General features: G+C 37.0%; 1 pseudogene; it reads left to right on the top strand.

Annotated features, from left to right (window-relative positions):
* Positions 1-18,827, top strand: part of LOC107700619 (pleckstrin homology domain-containing family A member 7-like) — a 112,000-nt pseudogene extending 93,173 nt beyond the window's left edge.
* Positions 18,828-19,647: the final 820 nt, after the last annotated feature.

Here is a 19,647-nt window from a genome sequence, read left to right as displayed (position 1 = left end):
TTTTAGAGTCCAGATTGAAGTTTAGGGACATTCAGTGGTCTTCTCAAATACTAAATTGTCAGTAATTTTGCTTGTTGTAAATAGGAACAACAACAACAAAAAAAAAACAAGTATTATGAACACTACTGTTCAAAAGTTTGGGATCAGGTTTTCTTTAAACGTTTTTAAAAGATATACCTTGTAAATCTTTTATTTGATCAAAAGTACAGTAAAAGCAGTAATATTGGGAAATATTATTGCATTTTAAAATAACTCTTTTCTATTATAAATTAAAATGTAATTTATTTCTGTGATGACATATCTGAATTTTAAGCAGCTATTATTCCAGTCTTCATTGTGGCATGATCCTTAGAGAAATCATTCTAATATGCTGATTTCCTGCTCAAACATTTCTTCTCAGTTATGTAATTTTTAATGCAAAGATGACATTGTTTGAGATGTCTTTGTTATGGGCTATGGTTAGGGGTAGGGGTAGGGTTAGGTTAGGGTTAGGTCAAATAATGTCATATTTGCATTAAAAATGACATAACTTATATATATAACGACATAACGAATGACACTTAATGACAGTTGTCATAAACATGCATAAAACCTCCTTCATATTCATGACATGTGTCATGTCATGATTATGAAGGTGCCATGTCAGTCTAATGCACACCCCTTCAAGTAAAGTGTTACCTAAAAATCTTTATTGTTACTTTGGATCAATTTAATACATCCGTGCTAAATAAAAGTAATAATTTCTAAAGTTAAAAAGAAAAATTACCACAAACGTTTCAACTGTATTTTTTAAATAACCATGATGTTAATTATCATAACTCAGAGTGATGAATGACTTGTCAATCACATTACATGCACTTGCACAATGTGTAATACTGTACCAGCATTTGGATTTACAGTGCGCATGAAAATCAGTCTTGCATGCTGTACTCTCAACCATGTGTCATGTGACCTCTTTCTTCATTTCCCATTTAAAGGCAGATGACACTTACATCAAGCTGAAGAAGGACCTGGAGTATCTAGACCTGAAGGTGGGCTCTAGTGGATCTGCCTTCACCTTCCTTCTCCTCTCATCTTCTCCCCCTTTCTCCTCAAGGCATAAATTCTTCCTGATTTTGCCCCTCTCCTTATTCTCTATAACAGCTGCTCTGCTCTCTAACCCTGAAGGATGTGTAGAGTTAATGTTGAAATCGATGATTAAATACATTTACACCAATCAATATTCACGGGGAGCAATGTGTGATTTTAAGCTTTTACTGCTAAAAATCTGATTTTATGCTGCAATTTAGCAATAAAATCTTTGTGGCTACTACGTGGATGTAGTGACTAGTGATGGTTCCCTGGAGGAGATTTTGACAATTGAAGGTCACATGAATGCTAGAATCTGATTCTGAATTGTTTTCCCTATGTGCAGTGGCATCAGTGGCCTTTATTGCTCTTATATAGACTTTTCTGATCCTGTTTGATATGGAGCACATTACTTGCTTTAATTATTAATTCATCGTTCAAATGTATACATTGCCTAAATTTATACCCACAGTTCACAAAAACCCTTGTATCTTCATTTCAAACAGATGAAAAGTATTGAACCTCTCATCTATTCGGTACACAGTGCATTCTGTCTGAATGTAAGGATCGTGTGCATAACAAAATGTGACCACTTCATGCCTTCACCTGCTGTAGTGATGTAATCCCCCCTGGACCGTTATGGTTGTGTGCCTTGCACATGCTCTGTAGAGTCATACCCATGTGCATGTGCTATTTTGACCGCTTAATTGTTTTTTTTGTTTTTTTCAAGGATTCCCCATGTTGTTCTATTGGTAAGATATCAATACTGCTCTGATGAGGGATTGTTATAGCAATTGCATTGCAATTGTGAACATTATGTAAAGGCTAATTATTTTGTTAAGGAGACATTAAGGCATCCATGAAATGACATTAAGCATCAAGGAATTATCCTAGAGTCTGAGGTTTTCTGTTAATGAGTGAACGTTTCCAGACAGCTGCTCTTACTTATACAGTATCCTTTAGCTAACCCCTGTTTATCACTAAATGATAGTCTTTCAGTGGGTTGCAGCTTGTCGTAGGCTTCACTCCCACATGGTTCATGTCAAGTTCACCACTGATGAAAAGTATTGATACTTTGCCAAATCAAGAGCAGCGCTTTGGGTGGATCATTGCGGCTATCCCCAAATACCCCAGTTGCTGTTTGTATGTAAACACATCGCAAAGCTTCCAAAAACAGTGTTGGTTTATTTTGTTGTTGTTGTTTTGTTCATCTCGAGATATTCTTGTTCTTTTAGTTTGCCAAAGCACAGTTTGTTTACATGATTTCAACAACCCTTTGTCAATAGGCTGTGCAGTCTTGATGGTTGCTTGATCGATGCAACCTTACAGCTTCTTAGTCTTGATGTTGATGCTAATGTCTTTGAAAGTGTATGAGCTTTTGCATATTGTCAACAGGTAACTGGACGTGACTCACTTAAAGATCGACCACCTCGGCCTGTTAAAATAGCTGAAAGTGACATAGATGTAAGTTCTGCTCTCTATTTATTAAAGCCCAATTTCTGACCCTTGTCTCCCCTCTCCATCTCTCTGTTTGCTTTGCACAGAAAGCTGTTAGTCAAGCCTGAATTTGTGCAAGTAAACACAGGCATCGGAGTGAGGCAGTGGTACACGCTGTGGGGAGAAGCAAGCTCTCTCTGTGTCAAGAAGAAATTGAAATTATTGACAAGGGCTTTTTATATTCAATGCTCAATTTAAAGAGAAAAATACACGCAATGGGAGTTTTATACTTTGGCCTTAAATTTTCAGTTTGATTTTTGTATTCCAGTGCTCTCACTGTTTTTCGTTTGATTGGAGGTAAATAATCTGGAAGTTCCTAGCTTTTCATCATTAACATTGTTTCAGATTAACAATTTATAAGAATTTTGTTGGTGGATTTATCTGCATGATGAATATTTAATGTTGTTAAAACAACAATATATGGCTGTAAAATAATAACAGCTTAATAATTAATTGGAGGGAATGATAAACAGAGCGGAGAATATGAAGAAGGCTATAAACAAGACACTTCTGCAGCGTCTGTTTCTCCTGCATGCGCACACATTACCCTAACTCATTTTTCACTGAGAAAATGCTGTTTGTTTCTGCAAATAATGACACCAGAATTGTCTTGGGTGCATGGAGTTTATGCTAATGAATATCTTCAATAGTAGGAAATGTTGAATATGGAATAGCGGAAGAATGTATTCTGTCGGCGCTCTGTTTGATATGTTTGTATGCTTTAATGGATTCAGTTCAGTCATGACTGGTGACCATGTTTTATTGCTGCTTGTGATTGTCTCTTCAGGTAAAGCTTAGTAGGTTATGCGAGCAAGACAAGATCCTACAGGAGCTGGAGGCCAGGATACGCACACTCAAAGAAGATAAGGTGCTTTGTTTTTTTCCTTCTCTAAATTCGGTATTCTAAATCAGGGTTTGAGGATATTGAATTGTGTATCAACTGAATGGTAAAAAGTTGTCTTAGTTTTCAAAAGGGCTACACAGAAATCATAACTGTCATTTCATATCAATTATACTGTATACACTACTGTTTAAAAGCTTGGGGACAGTAAGTTTTATAAAAAAAAAATATTTAAGAAATGAATACTTTATTTAGCAAGGAGGTAGTAAATTGATCCAAAGTGACTGTACAGATCATGTTAAAAAGTAATGTTAAAAAGTAATACATTTCTATGCTGTTTTTTAAACTTTCTATTCATTAAAGAATCCTGTTAAAAATTTATCATAATTTCCATTAAAATGGCTGCTGAATTCCAACTTTGCCAATAAAATGTTGTGGTTTGTCATGTCAGTCACTTGAAAATTGCACTCACAGTGAAAAGTGGTATTGTGCAATTGTTAGCTTGAAGACGTATTTCTACTTTATCTAACCCTTTAAAATTACTGTTGTAACCTAATACAGTCAGATCCATTTCACCACAATACATATATTTTTGACTTGAATATAACCAGTTTTAGATATGTAATTTAGATGTTACTACATAAAGCAAATTTAAGACCTCAGTGGAATGCTGTTTTCAGAATTAGTTAATCACAGAAGATGACAATCATAATCTTTGAACAATTGTGCAGCCCTAGTGTCCAACCTGATGTCTTGGTCCCTAGTGCTAGTTTTTTTTTTTTTCTAACTACTTCATCTGGATCATCTTCTGTTTCTCACCCAAATCTAGGACAAGCTTGAGTCAGTTCTGGATGTTTCCCATCAGCAGATGGAGCAGTACCAGGATCAGCCCGCCCATGCAGAGAAGATCGCCTATCAACAGAAGCTGTTACGGGAGGACGTGGTCCACATCAGGGCGGACATCTCACAAGTGTCCACGGTGAGGACACATACCTGTGTTAATACACTCGGAGAAGACTCCATGAAACGTCCATGAAATACTAAAATCACATTAGGCTGGGAATGAGTATCAATGCAAAACTAATATCAGCTCATTGCACTCGTATTGAAGCTTGTTCTGTGTTAAACAGGAGATGGAGAACACTTGGGCAGAGTACAGCCAATTGGAGAGAGATGTGGACAGACTGCGTTCAGCCCTTCAAGACCAGAAGACCCACAGTGCTCTCTCTCAGGTCAGAACCAGAGAAAGAAGTCGAAAAATGAGACCCAGCAGTTTTAACTCTTTCTTTTTTAAATCTAAAATGGAGGACAGAAGTCTTTCTTTACTCAAGCTCAAAATTGTATTTTAGCTTTTATCTCTTTAATGCATGCTTCCCAACTAAAGTATCAATACTGTTTGAGAGGCAGAGCGTATCAGAAGATGTTAAACCGTGTCAGCCTCCTTTTCTATTCAGCATGCACCTCTCAGTCCGGTAATTGATAGAGAAAGAACAAAGTGATGAAAGAGATATGGAGCTCTCGGAGCCGGAGTGAAGATCTAATGTCAGTTTTTGATCAGCGTGATAGAGCCGTAAGAACAAGGCATAGAGTGTCTAAGATTATTGATTTTTCAAGTGTTTGTGTGAGAGCTTGTTCTGAAAATACAAATAAGAGAAAATCCTATCCTTTCTTTGGTGCCCCTTTGAGCTCTAAATTAGCCTCTTAGAAAATCAAAGACAAGCCTTAGGGTTGTCATATTTTTTTAAGAGTGATCGCAGTTGTATGAAGTTACCTCTGTTCTATTCTGTTCTACTCTAATTTTTAGCTTTTAGTTTCTGTTAAAGAAATTGTTGTTCTATATTATATTATATTATATTATATTACATTACATTATATTAAATACTGAAAGACAGACACTCATTTTTAGTATTCTATACACATGAATGTAATGAAATAAAGAAAAATGTATTCCAAAGCATAATGTTACATTTCTATATTCTGATTTTTATATATTACATATAATATTATACATGATATTAATTTTTACACTTTAACTTAATTTAGGTGCATGTTGGTGTATCTAATAATTTATTGAGTTTTATATAATTGCATAATTACATAACTTTTTCTAAATAAATTACATTTACTTAAATACTGAAGTATGCACACTTGTATTATGTTCCTTCCTGTTACAGTCTCTTATGTTTATTTTTTTGTTCAGTTATTTCTGTTTTACTCTGTTTTATTTAATTCAAAATGAGTAAAAATGATGAAATTCTGTGCTACTGTGCAGCAGGAGAAATGTCAGCTGAGGAAGGAGCTGTGGCGGATCGAGGATGTGCTTGCAGGCCTAAGCTCCAGTAAAGCCAACTACAAAGTGACCATTGACTCTGTTCGGAATCCAGGTGAGAGCGGGCCCCTGCCTGCCATCACCCCCATGCACTGGAACACAGACCGAGGTACTGAGGTCAAACAACACCACATGCAACTCTGCTAACTGCATCCACATGCAACTGATAATCATGCATGTTTTTTTTTGCCCTTATGATGTCAACTGGTGGAATAATTGCCTGACCCAGAGAGAAAACTTGTGCCTTCAGCGTCATTGTCCGCAGTGCCTTCTCTCACTGCAAGCCCATCCATGGGTGAACTGAAAGCTGCTCAGCCCAGCCCCCATCTCAGCCCAGTGCAGTCTACCCAGCAGCCCTTGCAGCTCTCACATTCAGCACACAAGCCAAAATGGGTGAGTGAGTGAAACAAAGTAATCAAGATACTCCTTCAGTTCATTTATCTGTATTTATGGAAATTTAATGTTTACACAATACAGCCTGAAGAGGATGCTCCACCCAGACCCCCTCTCCCTCACCTCTACAGTCCAGATGAACACCCCCCGGCTGTGCCCCCTCTCCCCAAAGAAACCTCTGTCATCCGCCACACATCAGTCCGGGGCCTTAAACGACAGTCTGATGAGCGGAAGCGTGATCGTGAGTTTGGGCAGTACACTAATGGAGATCATAAGGTTTGTGCCACTCAGTGGTACTCAGATACAGACAGTTTTCATCTGTGTATATGGTAAAATGTCAATATAGTTCTGAACTCTATTTTCCTGGGTCTCCAGGTTGAGATACGAGCGTTCCTGAGTGAGCCTGAACTACTGGGAGTTGGTGGACAAATTGGGGGCTTGAGCCGTGGTAGTGGCTACCAAACTCTACCAAACAGAGGTATATACAGACCCGTACATGACAGCCACAGTCTCAGATTCACAGACTCGGGTCCTCACTAGTGTACAGCACTTGATTGAAAAGGAGGATGCAAAGTTTGGTTCATGTAAACCACAGTACAGTTTATTGATGATGTGAAAACAGTCCGCTAGTAAATGGCTAATTATTTTGTATATTTTCCTTGTAGCTTGTGGAGGGACTTCCTAATTTCCATCATTCCCAATGGGAGCATACATTTTGACAAATTCTGCAAGTGTGGAAATATTATTTAATTTTGTGCGTTTTGGCTGTATAAGAAGCTGTGAATTTAGCCTAAACATTACAAAGGAGCCAAAAATGGCAAAAATATAACTTCTACCACCATCATTTTTATCACAGAATGCTGTTTAACACAAAACTGTACATAATTTGAAATTGAAATGATGCTGTGGTTTCATGACTTTTAGAAAAAATTACAGAATTTTCCCTTGATGCACTGCTGTTCAAAATTTTGGGGTCAGTATGATTTTTAAAAAATGTATTAATACTTTTATTCAGTAAGGACGCATTAAATTGATCAAAAGTGATAGTAAAATTAAATTCAGTAAAATTTCTTGTGGACTTTAATTTCATTGAAGAATACTGAAAAATATGCATCTCGGTTTCCAAAAAAAATTAAGCAGCGCAACTATTTTCAACATTAATAATCAGAAATATTTCTTAAGCCCAAAATTAGCATATTAGAACGATTTCTGAATCATATGACACTGAAGACTAGAGTAATGGCTACTGAAAATTCAGCTTAAAATTCCTTGACGGATTTTTTCTGTATTTTTGATCAAGTAAATGCAGCCTTCGTAAACATACAGTAGGAGACTTCTTTCAAAAAAAAAAATCTTACAGACCTCAAACTTATGAACGGTAGTCTGTATACTGCTGGACATTGTAGACATATTAAAACTAGTAAAATGTGTGCTTTAAGAGAGTCCACATGGCCAAAATTGCCCATACTGTAGCTGAATTAAGCAAGCGTACCAAGTGTGAACGTGACATCAGGCTGCTCAGTGGGATGCAATAACAGTTGACAGTTAACCATGTCGTTTGAAAGTATGAACTTTCAGCTCAGAATTTTAGAAAGGATTTCCTAAGAAACCCTTAAAGATTTGTCTAATCCAGTTCGACATCTGTTAGGTTTGACAGGCTCATCTTCAAGACTGAACCAGTCATCAAACATTTCATCGTTTGTCACACTCAGAAGAGGACTCACCACCACAAGCTTGAAGGTACGAAGCCAAACAAGTCCTGAAAGTGTCTCTTGAGAGGCAGGGGGACATAAAGGGTCCGTCATAGTTTGTTTTGGCAGAGCTGACATGCAGCAGGTTGATTAGATGCAGCAGCAGTACAAACCGCTGAGCACATGAAATAAAAGCAGCCAGTGTGGGCTTGGACCAGACTGTATTTTGCGAATGAATTACTGCGGTAGTGTTGCCATGCAGACTGTGAACACAGTGTGTGTCTCCCACCCTGATGGATTCATGCAGAAAATGTTAACAGAAATGAGCACAGCAGAGCTTCAAAATGAACTCCTCTATTCCTGATATTTAGTTTGTTCCACGCCACCCCCCGCTTATTTTTCCTTCTGCCTCTCTCTTTCTGACTGACTGTTTTACACACATTAATAACAACACACTTCATTCAAAAACAATTAAATTACATTCAATTAGTTACAAATATATTTAGCTATATGAAATATACATAATATATTATGATTAAATGTACACAATTATTTAAAATTTTGGGGGTCAGTAAGATTTCTTATGCTCACCAAAACTGCATTTATTTGATCAAAATATAGTAAAAATATTACAATTCTGAAGTATTATTACTATTTAAAGTAACAGTTTTCTATTTAAATGTAATTTATTCCTCTGGTGGAAAAGCTGAATTAGCAGCCATTACTCCTGTCTTCAGTGTCACATGATCCTTCAGAAATCATTCTAATGTTTTCTAATGCTGATTTGGTGCTTAAGAAATGTTTCTTTTTATAATCAATGTTGAAAAGAAAAAGAAAACCATGATATATTTTTTTCAGGGTTTTTTGATGAGTAGAAAGGTCAAAAGAACAGCATTTATTTGAAAAAAATATTTTGATAAATTTAATTGCATCCTTGCTGAATAAAAGTTAATTTCTTTTTAATTTAATAAGTTATTTGCAAGTGAACAATAAGAATATAGTATAGGCATAGACAGACATCTAGTGAATATTGATTGAGTCCTAGATGGTTCAGTCTCTCTTTATTACATTTTTCTTTTTCCTTCTTCTCCTCCCTTTTGCAAATTGTTGCAAATTTCTCTCTCAACACTGTTCTTTGGTGCTGTTTGTTTCAGCATTATTAACACGTCCACTGGTGTCTCCTAGGAGAGACCAAAGAGTGCCTTGGAGCGGCTGTACTCTGGGGAGCCCGTACAGCAGCGCGGCTGCATGAGCGCCGAAGAGCAGCTGGAGAGGATGAAGCGTCACCAAAAGGCTCTCGTACGGGAGCGCAAGAGAACGCTCAGCCAGGGCGAGTGGCAGGCATCCTCATCTCGTGCCTCCTCCTCCTCCACATCCAGACCTGTGTCTGCAGACCTGGGATCAGTACGTTAGAGCACAATGACACATTATCCTCCAGAGAGAACTATCGCCTTGACATAAATGCACATTCAGCTATTTACAGCTGAATGTACATCAGTTTTGATGGAGAACTGTAAGATTTGGTGTTAACACGATCAGCATTTCACTGAAGTAGTGTCTGCCGCAGATAAGTGGATATGTTGGATGTGTTGCAGAAGGAGACGTGAGAGATTTTATTACATGTTGTTGGGCCACATTGATAGGTTGCTCGATAAGAACAGGTGGAAGTTATGCTATTTGCCAATGAAAGACATCGACTAATGTGTTTAGAGGATTAATAAGGAAAGTTGATATGCTACTGATTTTCATTACACACTTAATATAGTTTCAAAATGTTCTAATGACTTGTTTGAGTGTTTAATTTTAACCTTGGGATATAGATCCTTAAGGGAGCAGCTCCCATGTTCATCTGGGATAGTGAATCAAAGTAGTGTGCTTTTACTTGCGGGTCTTTGAATAGGCAAAAGCCAACACTAACATCAAAATGCTCTTTTAACCTCTCTATAACAATAACCTAATGCTCAAAGTTATTGGGAATGGGGTCTGCTGTATTAGTGGGCTCATAAACTAACCTAAATTTCAAGCACAAGCTCTCAAACCTTTTAGCTGTTCCTCACTCAACCGCAATAATTATAGCATAACTGAAGTGTGAAACCAGACTCTGTTGTGCTTACCTCACTCATTTATTCTTTTGTTTTACACTAATTTCACCCAGTTTCACTTTTCACATTCGGCTTTCTAATAATAAGTCTTACAAAACTCGCAAAATCATTTTTTTCCCTGCAATTTGGGTCTGATTTGAGTGCACAGAATAAATGATAATTTAGTTTTTTATTCATTAATTGAATTGACATTAAAATCCAATTTAGCTTATCCAGTTTTTTTAAATATATACTTTTAGAATTTTACTCCTTGTTTTACCAAAATGTATTGAATGTGTACACCTTGAATGGCCTGGGTAATGTATGAATGACTTGTGTTTATAATTGTACTACTTACTGAGCATGTTTTTCTTTAATCACTCTACTGTACTGTACGTTCATAATGATATAATTGTATGATATGATATGATTGTAGCATAATTTGCAAAAAGAAAATAATTGCACAGCTCTGCTTTCTTTATCATTTATGTAGATTTTTGCACATAAAAATAAACACTTTGCTAGTAAAAAAAAATAAGTAAAAGACAATTGTTCTTTTTCTCTCTACTGTGAATGTGAAGCCTCAGTTTATTTCACGACACACTGGTTTATTTTTTTTCCGGTAAGCACAATAAAGCCTGGGAATGAAGCATGTAAATGAAGTCACAGATGGAGCGATTTTTATTGCATCTTTCTTGGTTTGCAGGAGTGCTGTACGCTACGATTTGAGAGCTTGAACATGAGACACTTCACACACAATCAGTCCAATCACTTGTACATGGTACAGAGGTACAGGAGCGCACTGGGACAATATACCATTACGCTCAAGGTTGCAGTTTAACCCAGTTTTGTGTGTTGTTTATGTGCAGGGCTGTCCTCTTTAAAATGTTTATTTCATGTAAAAAACTAATGTTGGATGTAAGCTGATATGTGGAGCACAGAGGTCATTTTGGCTTCAATACTATGTGTACTACACATGTGATTCAGAGGGTTTTGAAAGCAAAAAACACTCTCTTAGTTAAATCTGTCACATCTGTCCTAGTGTAACTGGAAATGTTATTCTACACTTTACCTGTCCTGCAAATCAGGAGAAGACCATTTCAGAACCAAAATATAACATTTTCATTTCCTGAGTTGGATGTGTCTGAGGTCAATGATCGCCATCTCAGGGCTCTGTGTGTTTGTGTGCCTCCAGTGGAAGAGAGAGCAGGACTTTGATTTGCATCTTCTTGAGCGGGCCGTGCAGGGTGAAGAGAGACCAGTCGAGCACAAAGAGAGACAGCGCTCTCACTCAGACGAATGGCTCACCCTAAGCAGCACACCCATGAGAGAACTGGATCTGGAGCCTCTGGACTACCAGCTGGATCTCAGCAAAGAGGTAACCCTACTGCTTAAAGGGATAGTTAAAAAAAAAAAAGAGTCTGACATAATTTCCTTGTTGTGTGGAACAGAAAAGCCTCAGTCACCATGCACTTTTGTTTTATGGAGAAAAGATGCATTAGAAATTCAGTTCTGTCCGTACTTAAAACTCTGCCTAAATTCTCCATTTTTGAATGAAAGTCATGCAGGTTTGAAATCACATGAGAGAGAGTAAATGCTGACAGAATTTTCAGTCCAACTATCCTGAGTTTAAAGGGCAAATCTCAGTTATGAAGTATTGTTGAATGTTAAAACGTTACATTATTTTGCCTTTGATCATTTCATATTATAAAAAAATGTAGGCTTTTTATTTTAATAGAACAACAAATTACATATATAATATAATCATTTAAAACTTAAATGATTGGACCTTAGATTTCAGAATTAAATGATTGATGGTGTGTGTTTGGTCTCAATGCCTGTATAGCTTGCAAAGCCACAAAAGGTGGCCATCCTTGAGCGTTATGTGGACCTGGATCCAGAGGAGCCCCTTAGCCCTCAGGAAATAGAGGCCAGACATCGTAAAGTGGAACAAATCAAGAACATCCTTGCTAAGTCTAGGTACTGGCAGATCAGTCTCATTTAACACAGCTGCTCTTATTGTCAACTTTATAGATGGTTGCCATTATATACACTATCATTCAAAAGTTTAGGGTTTATAAGTTTTTTTTTCTTTTAATGTTTTCAAAATAAGCATCTTATGCTCACCAGGGATGCATTTATTTGATCAAAAATACCATAAAAACATTAATATTGTGAAATATTTGTACAATTTAAACGAACAGGTTCCTACTTAAAGGGTTAGTTCACCCAAAAATGAAAATTCTGTCATTCTTCGGAACACAAATTAAGATATTTTTGATGGAATCTGAGAGCTGTCTGACCCTGCATAGACAGCAACGCAACTGAAATGTTCCCAAGTCCAGAAACGTAGCAAGGAGATCTGTAAAATAATCCATGTGACATCAGGGGTTCATCCGCAATTATACGAAGCTACGAGAATACTTTTTGTGCGCGAAAGAAAAAAAAACGACTTTATTCAACAATTCGTCTCCTCTGCATCACCCTGGTGCCATTTTGAAGAGTATCCGCTGGACGTAAAAAGCGTATGCTGTTCTGTGCCAGCTGCATCATGCGGATATGTTGTTTTCATTCAAATCAAAGCGCAAACAACGTAGGAAACAGATCCGGCGTGATGCAGCTGACACAGAAAAGCATACGTTGTTTACGTCCAGCTGATATTCTCCAAAATGGCGCCAGGGTGACACGAAGGGGATGAATTGTTGAATAAAGTCGTTTTTTTTTTTTTCTTTTGCGCGCAAAAAGTATTCTCGTAGCTTCGGGTCAGACAGCTCTCAGATTCCATCAAAAATGTATTTGTGTTCCGAAGATGAACTAAGGTCTTACGGGTTTGAAACGACACGAGGGTGAGTAATGACAGAATTTTAATTTTTGGCTAAACTATCCCTTTAAATAGCGTTTAAAATGTAATTTATTCTTCTAAAGGCAAAGCAGACTGCAGTGTTACATGATCCTTCACAAGTCATTCTGATTTGGTGCTCAAGAATTATTTCTTATAATGTTGAAAATATATTCTTTGATGAATAGAATGTTCCAAAGAAAAACATTTATTTGAAATAAAAATATTTTGTAACATTATAAATATCTTTACTGTCACTTTTGATCAATTTCATGAATTCTTACTAAATAAAAAGTATGAATTTCTTTCTTTAAAAAAAAAAACAACAACTTACTGAACCTAAAATGCTGAGAACATTTTTGTTACACCTTTCTCTGAGAGTTTACTCTGATGTACCTGTTTTTTGTGTGCATATAAGTGTCCAGAATATACCTCCTCCAGCAGCAGTAGACAAGCCGGTGCTGCCGGACATAGACTCGGCTCTACAGGAGCAAGAGAGAATCATCACCATGTCCTATGCCTTAGCATCAGAGGCCTCGCTCAAGAGCAAGCAAGTGGCAGGTAAACTAACCAGCAGCATTACTACCAACCTGAACTGATTCATTAAATTATTATTATTACTGATTCCTGAAATTATCTTGTTAATACACTCCATTTTCCATGGTAGCACATGCTGTGTTTTACATGACATTTTTAAGTCAAATCACAGTAAATTTGTTTTTAGTAGTAACTTATTGTGAAATGCACTATCTTGTTAAATGGCAAGAGCAAGGACAGGGAATTTAGTGTGCACAATGCGTGATAAGGATGCTGAAAGAGAGTCCCATAATAACATACAATCAAGAGTTCACACCTGTATGACTGCCAGAACTCCATTTGAATTGATTAATTTCAGATATGTTCTGCAGTACACCTTGACAAGTTAAAATACTCTGAAAAGATCAAGGTAAATGTGAAGAAAACACTTCAGAAATAGCTATTTGTAATGCAAATCTGACAGTGTCAATAAAACTTCCTAAATCATCACACTGACAACTACAGATTAACTGTGAACATTGGGAGAAACGGTCCACCCTGTTTCAAATCATCGGCATTGGAGGCGTGATGAGGAAGAAGAAAGAGCAAAGCCAAGCCTTTCAAACGCAACGTTAATAACTAAACATTATTCCTTATTAGCGCAGATCTGACGAGTAAAGATGCTTGCTAATTGGGAGACATGTCGGATCTTTCAGGCTGGGTGGAATCTCTTGATGAGGCCATTTTTTTCAGAGCCGATCAATGACCCAGTTGAATATGCACTGGGGCTTGTTCACTCTGCATCCCGTGGCAGCACTTTGAACATCTTTCTGAACTGGCATAAAAGCACACCATCGTTTCATCTTTACTTCTTACAGAGGCCTCACTTACTCTGCCAGGTCTAACCTTCAGACAGGGAGCAGCGTGTCTCTCTTAGTCACACAGTTTTACAGTCAATTCGTCCTGACGGATGGATCATAATGTGTGAGGCGGTATGGCGTAGTCAACAACTATCACAGTGTTTCCGTTGGAGAACATGTCAGAATACCGTATGTGAGGGATCTCATCTGTGAAGGCAGGTCAGGGTTTTGATCATCCACAGCACCACTTTGTGCATTTATTTTGAGTTTATGAGTGCAGAAATCAACTAAAATAGTCAGAGCTGTGGCATGTAGAATGAATTGTGGTGCTCATGCGTTGGCTTGAGACATTGCCTGGTTCCACTAACCCTCTGTTTGCTTTTGTCATGTCTGTTCTATGAATACAAATGGTAGAAAAGTCCAGATGTAGCTAAAATTGATACCAACTGATCCAAACTGGTTTCGGTAGACTACCAGCTGGAGGGGCCAGGGACATCCTGGTTAGCTGGTAGACCACCTTGGTTAGAGGAATAGTTGCTTAGTGAAAATGTACTACTCATTCTTCTATCGTTCCAAACCCATATGACATTATTTCTAACAAAGAAACAAAACGAGGATTTCAAGCTTCAAAAAATACGCAAAAGCACCATCAAGGTGGTCCATGTGACTTGTGTGCTATATTCCAAATCTTCTGAAGTCAAACAAAGAGCAGACCAAAGTCATTATTAGCTGAGAATATTCTCCTTCAGTGAGCTGTTAACCGCTGCAACCAGATCATCGAGTCAGTGGGCTGAACTTGAGAATCAGATGATTGAGATTCAGACCAGTTTTGTGAACTGGATCGTCTGATTCACTGAAAATAAACCACCGTTCGAAAGCTTGGGCTTGGTAAGATTTCAAGTCTTTTTAAAAGTGTTTAGTCTATTATTCTCACTAAGGCTGCACTTGTTTGATTAAAATACAGTAAAAACTGTAATATTGTGAAATATTACAATTACAAAGTAACTGCTTTCTATTTTGTTGTATTTTAAAATGTAATTTATTCCTGTAATGGTATTTCTTCAGTCCTCTGTGTGCTCAAGAAATATTTCTTACCATTATCAATCATCGAAAAAAAAAAGTTTAAAAGGTACTCCTTTGTGTTACATTGAAGAATACTCATACAGGTTTGGAATGGCATGAAGGTGATGAATGATGAAACAATTTTTTACTACAGTATCCCTTTAAATTTGACCGACTTGATGACCTCAGATCGCTCTTGTAGTTATGTACTCCTAAATAGCAGTTTGTAGTGCGTAGTAGCAATTAACTGTGTCACTAACTCTCTGTGTGTTACTACACTTCTCTGTTTCTGCTTCAGCTTCCCCCCCTGTTAACAGTCCCACCTCACTCCCTCAACCTCCACCACCTCCTCCTCTTCCTCCCCCCACTCCTGTTGCCGTCTCTACGGCTCAGTCTGCTCCCCCTCCCCTGAGCAATGGATTTCACTACACCTTTGTCTAATCAGAGAAAAACAAAGTAAGAACTAACTGCAAAACGTTTAGCACGCAAATGTGCTTTTGCTAATGGTTCCCTGTGTTTTGGCACCTTTTCTGTCGGCATGCTGCATGATTGTGCTTCATCAGGGCTTGTGCTGTAGTATGTAGTAACTTCATGAATAGTGTAGATTGCCCCACTTCTAACAACTTCCTCCACATCTGTAGACGGAGAGGTGTGTGAATTGTGTGCAAATTGGCTTTTTGTGTGCCGGTAAGCCTAAAAAGCCATAAACAAATGCTGTCTTTTGCGACTTGCTTGTAATTAACAAAGACTCAGGGCATCGCTAAGGCAGCACATGCTGTTGTGTTGCCAAACACCACTTGCTTTGCCATCTGTAATCTGCAAAGATCTTGTGTTTTGATGTCTGTGACTCGTGGAAATAAAGAACAGAATGGCAGTTAGAGTTTGTGGGGGGAAAAAAAAGAAAAACACAGCCCTTCGTCTTTGGAAACTTTATATGTGTGTGCATCTCTCCAAAGCTATTTCAGTGCAGTTCATGAAAGAGCATGACCTCCACCTGCATTGTGTGTTCTGCTTCCCAGCATGCCCCAAATCACTGAACTGCCTTGATTTCCTATTTGACACGTGCCTATTATGAGCTATTACAGTATATGAGGCACTGTCCACAAATACGGTACACTTTTGGGTCCCATTAAGTCTTAAAGGCACACTTTTTTTTGTTTGTCATGATGATTATTTTATAAACCATTATCTAACTTTTAAATTAACCTAGCATGAAAAGTTAGCTAGTTTTACCTTAGAAGTCTTGATCCTGGTTATGGTTTTAAAGACTACAAGACTACAATTAAATACAATACATAAATAAACTGATCTACAGAGCTCCTACTGAGTGACAGTACATTACTGTTACTGTAACAAAGCTAAACTATGTAGCTGCTATATATACACTGAACAAAATTATAAATGCAACACTTTTGTTTTTGCCCCCATTTTTCATGAGCTGAACTCAAAGATCTAAGACTTTTTCTATGTACACAAAAGGCCTATTTCTCTCAAATATTGTTCACAAATCTGTCTAAATCTGTGTTAGTGAGCACTTCTCCTTTGCCGAGATAATCCATCCACCTCACAGGTGTGGCATATCAAGATGCTGATTAAACAGCATGATTATTGCACAGGTGTGCCTTAGGCTGGCTTTTAGAGTGGCCTTTTATTGTGGCCAGCCTAAGGCACACCTGTGCAATAATCATGCTGTCTAATCAGCATCTTGATATGCCACACCTGTGAGGTGGATGGATTATCTCGACAAAGGAGAAGTGCTCACTAACACAGATTTAGACAGATTTGTGAACAATATTTGAGAGAAATAGGCCTTTTGTGTACATAGAAAAAGTCTTAGATCTTTGAGTTCAGCTCATGAAAAATGGGGGCAAAAACAAAAGTGTTGCGTTTATAATTTTGTTCAGTGTATATAAATAATAAAAAATTTATATAGGAATAATAATATAAAACAATATGAATTCTCTATTTTAAATTTCTCAGTTTTTTTCTTTCTAGAAAATAACAAAATCATACGCATTAGCATTTTAAACTATATTCAGACCTGTCCCAAATATTGCGAAAAAGTGAAATTAAATAGAAAATGAAACCTACTTTAGTTTGACCTACTAAGGGGGGAAAAAAAGGTGAAAGATCTTCTGCCATGTTTTGTACCGTACTCTGTTTGTGGACAGTGCCATGATTATATTGTACTATACGAAAGATTTGAGTCAGTGCATAACAGTACTCTTTATGCTTATTAGCCAGTCCATTTAATCACTGAACGCCTGAGCTGGCCGTGTCATTCTGCTGTTTCAGCAGCATTTGTATGAAAGTGAGCTGCATGTGTCATGCACATGCATGTGTTGAAGTGTGTTTAACTCAGCATTTTCTCTATGTAACATGCTGCACAGAGAGAAGGAGGGTGGAGAGTGTTTACCTGTCTACTATTTAGTAAGGTAATTCTTGGGTTATAAAAAATAAATAAATTGGCAGTTGAGTTAAAGAGACTACACTGGGGGAAAAAAGTGGTGTAGAAACAATTTTCATTTAGAAATTGCTAGTAAACTTCACAAATAATTACAAAAAAGTAAGTAACATTAAATGAGAAGTTGTATTTAAAATCTTTGTTTTATTTACAACTTCGAAAAACCATTTTTGCAGTGTAGGTACTTGAACCACATGGGTTTTAATTAACTTTTTTTTCTGTTTGAGCACTGAATAATGTATTACCTTAGTTCACTGCTATGTGTGGGTCTTTTTTCAGTGTATTGTATTGTTTTGTTTTGCTTTATTTCTTCGCATTTCACATCTCTCACTCTTTATCTCTTTTCCAGCCAAAGCTGTGTCTGGATATTAAGGTGCTGTCACATTCTGAAAACCCCACTAGTGGTGGACAAACTTAAACTCGGCTTATCGAATCACATCGCTCACATTTAGAGATGACGTTAGTGCACTTTTGGACTCACATGGGAACTCGCTCCTGAAATGCATTTTTGTAGAGCTATTATTTGATATGGACTTTCTGCTGTGGAAACTGCTGTGCATATGCTGTACAAAATCTAGCCATGATAACCCAGATATAGAGAGCCTTTTTATATACATTACTGCACTTTTAATATGCACCGTATTGTAGAGAACATTTAAAGCTCATGTTTTACTTCTCAAGGCAAGACAGATGTTTAAATGGAGTTCAGGTTGAAAACAACGGTAACATAAAGACTAAAAAAGTATTATACATGTGTAATGCATTATGGAAGGGTACAAAAATGTCAAATGTCGATTGTATTTTGTCAATTCAGATGATATTCTTACACCAAATCACTTGAAATATTATTTTTATGTATCCAGCACTGCCAGTCTCTCCAGTTAGTTTGCCAAATGCATTTTATTTTTGTTGACAAAGTTAAAGAAAAAAAAAGAACATTAATATTTTCAGACAGGATTTGTGGGGAAGTGGTTGGGGAGGACTTTTTTTTAAAGAAACTAAATATTAAAGATATTAACAAGCCATTTGTCTTTTATTCTGTTTGTGTTCTCTAAGAAAGAAGGAAAGAGAGAAAAGAATTTCAAGTTTTTCAGTTTCAGAATGTCAAATAAGGAATTTATGAAATGATTTGGAGGTTTTACATTTGCATCGCATTAAAATCAGTAATCAATTCGAAATTACACGTTTTGTGAATATCTTCTGAACTCACCTTGTTTTATTCCTTCCATACATATTCAGTTAAAAGAATAAGAATAAAACTAATTTCAAAATTCCTTTTCCATGTATGTTCTGTAACAACCTCTTATTTTTTTTATATAGAACAAAGGTTATTGCCCATAAATGTGAAATGTGCTCTCTTCATTGCTTCAAGGATTTCCTTTAAAATGTGCATTAAATGTTTTGACCTCTTTATGTTGTATAACGTTGTAAAGATAAAGGATTTTAATTTCACACAGCTTTTTACATTTTTTTTTATCTGCACTTAATGTGTGTGTGTGTGTATTGTGTATATATATATATATATATATATATATATACACACACACACACACACACACACTATATACATATACACGTGTATATACATAAATATTAAATGCGATCAAAAAGTTTTTTTTTTCTCAGCTCAATTTTGTTGACTGATTCAATGCCATTTTTGTTATCTGTTATTGAGTCAGTACGAAAACCACAGCAAATTAAAAAGCGTCCACATGATCGTGATTATCATTGTACCTGCAAAGGACATTTCCTAAGACGCTCTTGATTGGACTTTTTTGAGTCATAGTGTGAGTGGGTCTGCACGGCTGTTAGGATACTCTGTGTTGCAGCCCTCAAGTGAGATCTTTATCTGTAATTGGAGAGTGATTACCGTCTCTCCACTGCTGTATCTTGTTCTTTGAAAGCACCTGTGAGACATGCTGCTCCTCCCATAGCTCCACAGCAGGAGCTGCCACATCTCACTGCATCTGATTAGAAGAAGTGAGAGGTGTGCTATAGTGTGTGAG

This window comes from Sinocyclocheilus anshuiensis, unplaced genomic scaffold (genome assembly GCF_001515605.1).
Source record: "Sinocyclocheilus anshuiensis isolate Anshui unplaced genomic scaffold, SAMN03320099.WGS_v1.1 scaffold1099, whole genome shotgun sequence".
In the NCBI taxonomy this organism is placed as follows: domain Eukaryota; kingdom Metazoa; phylum Chordata; class Actinopteri; order Cypriniformes; family Cyprinidae; genus Sinocyclocheilus; species Sinocyclocheilus anshuiensis.
The sequence above is the reverse complement of the archived record's forward strand: the minus strand, read 5'-3'. Positions and strand labels throughout refer to the sequence as shown.